Source organism: Penaeus japonicus, unplaced genomic scaffold (assembly GCF_977035675.1).
Source record: "Penaeus japonicus unplaced genomic scaffold, GWHDUDI00000001_assembly GWHDUDI00000024, whole genome shotgun sequence".
Taxonomy (NCBI): Eukaryota; Metazoa; Arthropoda; class Malacostraca; order Decapoda; family Penaeidae; genus Penaeus; species Penaeus japonicus.
Genome location: NW_028234426.1, coordinates 4,013,344 through 4,017,325, shown reverse-complemented (window position 1 = coordinate 4,017,325; position 3,982 = coordinate 4,013,344).

Sequence of the window (3,982 nt, the reverse complement as noted above, 5' to 3'; positions counted from 1 at the left end):
AATTGCTGTTCTGTTGAATATTACAGCAAAATGAATAAATGTTTTTTCTTCTGCTATTTAGATTAGTTGAGCCTAATTATCATCGAAGTCTAATTAATAATTTACTCCATGAATATGTGAATATTTATATCTTCAGATGTCATTTAGTAACCCCTTAAGAGGGACTTAAACACGGAGATGTGTATGTACGTGTGTATGTACGTGTGTGTGTGTGTGTGTGTGTGTGTGTGTGTGTGTGTGTGTGTGTGTGTGTATGTGTTTGTGTTTGTGTTTTATGTGTATGTTTGTGTGCATGTTTGTGTGTGTTTGTGTTTGTGTGTATGTTTGTGTGCATGTTTGTGTCTGTGTGTTTATGTGTACGTGTTTGTGTGTGTGTATGTGCTTACTTGCTTGAGTGCGTGAGTGCGTGTGTGCGAGCATCTGTGTGATCCGGTTTGGTCTTAGTCCACTCCAATCAAATCATCGGTTACACCATCATTAGCTGATGAAACAAACGCTATTCCCGGGGCTCTTTAGGTGTGACGAGGCAGCTCTGCTTCGCTCTTCCTTTTTTTGAAAAGAACTTTCTTTCTCTCTTTCTCTATTTGTCTATTTGTCTCTTTCTCTCACTCGCTTTCGATCTTGCTTTCTCTCTCTCTCTATCTTTATCTCTCTCTCTCTCTTAAACTCTCTTTCTTTTTATCGTTCTGTGTTAAGACCTTTCTTAATTTCTCTTTCTGTCTCTGCCTCTGTCTCTCTGTCTCTCTCTCTCTCTCTCTCTCTCTCTCTCTCTCTCTCTTTATATATATATATATATATATAGAGAGATATATATATATATATAATATATATATATATATATATATATATATCTTTCTCTCTCTCGCTATCCTTCTCTCTCTCTCTCTCTCTCTCTCTCTCTCTCTCTCTCTCTCTCTCTCTCTCTCTCTCTCTCTCTCTCTCTCTCTCTCTCTCTCTCTCTCTCTCTCTCTCTCTCTCCCCCCCCCTCTCTCTCTCTCCCACAAAATACTTTACTTCTGCGTACATCATATATACATTAGCACTTGAGCGTATGTGTGTTTGTAAAAAAAAAAAAAAAAATGTTGGTGTAATTGTTATGTGTGTTTTTGTAACTTCAAAATTATCTTCGCGGTTTGAGGTCAGGCATCTGGTGAGTATGATGAATATTGATTTTTTAGATGAAAATGATGATGATGTGCAGGTTGCAACTAGCAAGAGACTGATAGTTGTATATTGCATATTGCATACTCAGGACATGACCGTAATAGCGGTACTAATGTTTCTAATAATAATGATAATTGCAATCCTGGTTTAATATTGATAAGAATAATGACATACATTTTATGAATTAATGTGTGTTTGTGTGTTTATATATACACATGCATATACATATATGAATATTTTTTCGTTCAATAAGGTGATTTTTTTAATGAATTCTCCGCAAAGGTACCTGTTTCTTAAATACTTCAGGATTTCAAGTGATATTAGAGCTAGAATGAAATTTGGAATAATTATATTAATGTGCTTTTAATTGTCATTATTATCGTTATCTTTGTTAGCGTTATTATTATTATAGTAATTTTCATCATCATTCTTGTTATCGTTATCGTGTTTATTATTATCATTATTATCTTTATCGTTATCTTCATTATTGATATCATTATTATTTTAATATTATTAAAAATTAGAATCCCACAAACATAGATCCCCATCGTTTAAAAAAAACATCCTTCAATAAATATTGATATCAATAATATTGTTGTGGTTATTCTTATCCTTATCACCCTACCTTCATTATTGTTTTGATAAGAACCTTTTCATTATTGATATTAACATCATTATATTAAGTATTAGCACCATCATTTATGGTAATCATCATCGTTGTATTCTATAATTTTTTGGAGTATGGTCCAGTAATTATTAGTATCATGATTAGTATTACTGATATTATCATTCTTATTATTATTATCAGTATCATTATCATCATCAATATTATTATCCTTATCATCATCGTTATTATCATTATCACTATTTATAGTCACCCTTATTATCACCTTATTAATTAATTTACCTATTTATCATTATCAATCATTATCATTGTTGTTTTTATCATTATCATTATAATTAGTAGTATTATCACCATTAGCATTATCACAAATAACGTAATTTTTACAATAATTTTCAGTACTATCATTATAATCATAATGATTAATAATCATAATGCAATTGCGACAAAAAAAAAATTGCAATAATGAAAAAAAAAACTCTTTGTTTACACTTTTTTCCTTGTGTGTCAATGACATGTCTTTTTTTTTTTTTTTTTTTTTTTTTTTTTTTTTGCTGAGTCATCGGCCGGAAACAGTCAAGTATTGGTTTTCAGACCTCGATGTGACATGACTTTGTTCATGTCTTATATCATCTTTCTTTGATAAAACCTAAATTGAAATGTTTATCGGAGAGGGGTCTATATTGCTAGTTTCTAGATTATGTTTTTTATTTTTTATTTTTATTTTTTTATTATATATATATATATATATATATATATATATGTGTGTGTGTGTGTGTGTGTGTTGTTGTGTGTTTTGTTGTGTGTGTGTGTTGTGTTTTTTGTGTTGTGTGTTTTTTTTTTTTTTTTTTTTTTTTTTTTTTTTTTTTTTTTTTTTTTTGGGGGGGGGTGTTTTTGTTTGCTTTGAGAGGTAATCTGTGACATTGATATTATAGCTGTATCATATATATATATTATATATATATTATGACATTGATATTTTACTTGTATTAGGATGATGTACTGGAATTTTTTTTCTTTGTGTTTTTTCTTTATTTTATTTTGTACAAAATAGAATTGCTCTTTATTATTATAGCACAAAGAAAAGGAAATGTTTTTTATGAAATGTTTGGATAATGCGAGTACTTCATTATGTGACTTGCAAATTATGTTATCATCTTTTTTATTTAATATCTTCAATTATCATTATTATTGTCATTATAATCCATCTTTACTATTGTTGTCATTATTTTAGTATTAATATTATCATTAGTATTAGTATTAATACTATTATTATTGGCATTTTCATTACTGTCATAATCATTATTATTATTGTTGTTATCATCAGTATAATCATTATTTTTTTATTACTACTATTGTCATTATTATTGTTATTATTATCATTATTATTGCTATTATTATCAATATTATTATTATCATCATTACTATTATTATTCTTGTAATCACTATGATTATTGTTACTATTGTTATTACTATTATCATTATCAATATTATGATTATTATCATAATGATTATTATTTCTACTATTATCCTTATCAATACCATTATCATCATCATCATCATCATTATTATCATCACCATAATTATCATCATCATCATCATTATTATCATCATTATCATAATTATCATCATAATTATCATAAACGTTATTCCTTTCACTCGGTTGATTGTGAAAAGGCAACCTGATAATCCATCATGAAAAAGAAAGAGAACGAAGGGAAGAGAAAAGAAAAATGAGTGAGGATGAAGGAATAAAGAAAAGAAAAAAACAGAGAGTGCAAAACGAGTGGAAGCAATGAATGAGGGGAGAATATGGATGAGGGGAGAACAGTGAGTGAGAGAATAAGTGAGAGGGGATGCTGCAGATAGAGTAAGAGGAGAGAGGGAGAGGGAGAGGGGGAAATGGATGAGGAGGAGGGGGGGAGAGGGGAGAGGGAAGAAGGGAGAGGGAAGATGGAAGAGGGGGAGGGGGAAGAGGGGAGATGGAGAAGAGGGGAGATGGAGAAGGAGAGAGAAGAAGAAGAAGAAGAAGAAGAAGAAGAAGAAGAAGAAGAAGAAGAAGAAGAAGAAGAAGAAGAAGAAGAAGAAGAAGGAGAAGGAGAGAGAGAGGGAGAGAGAGAGAGAGAGAGAGAGAGAGAGAGAGAGAGAGAGAGAGAGAGAGAGAGAAGAGGAGAGAGAAGAGAGAGAGAGAGAGAG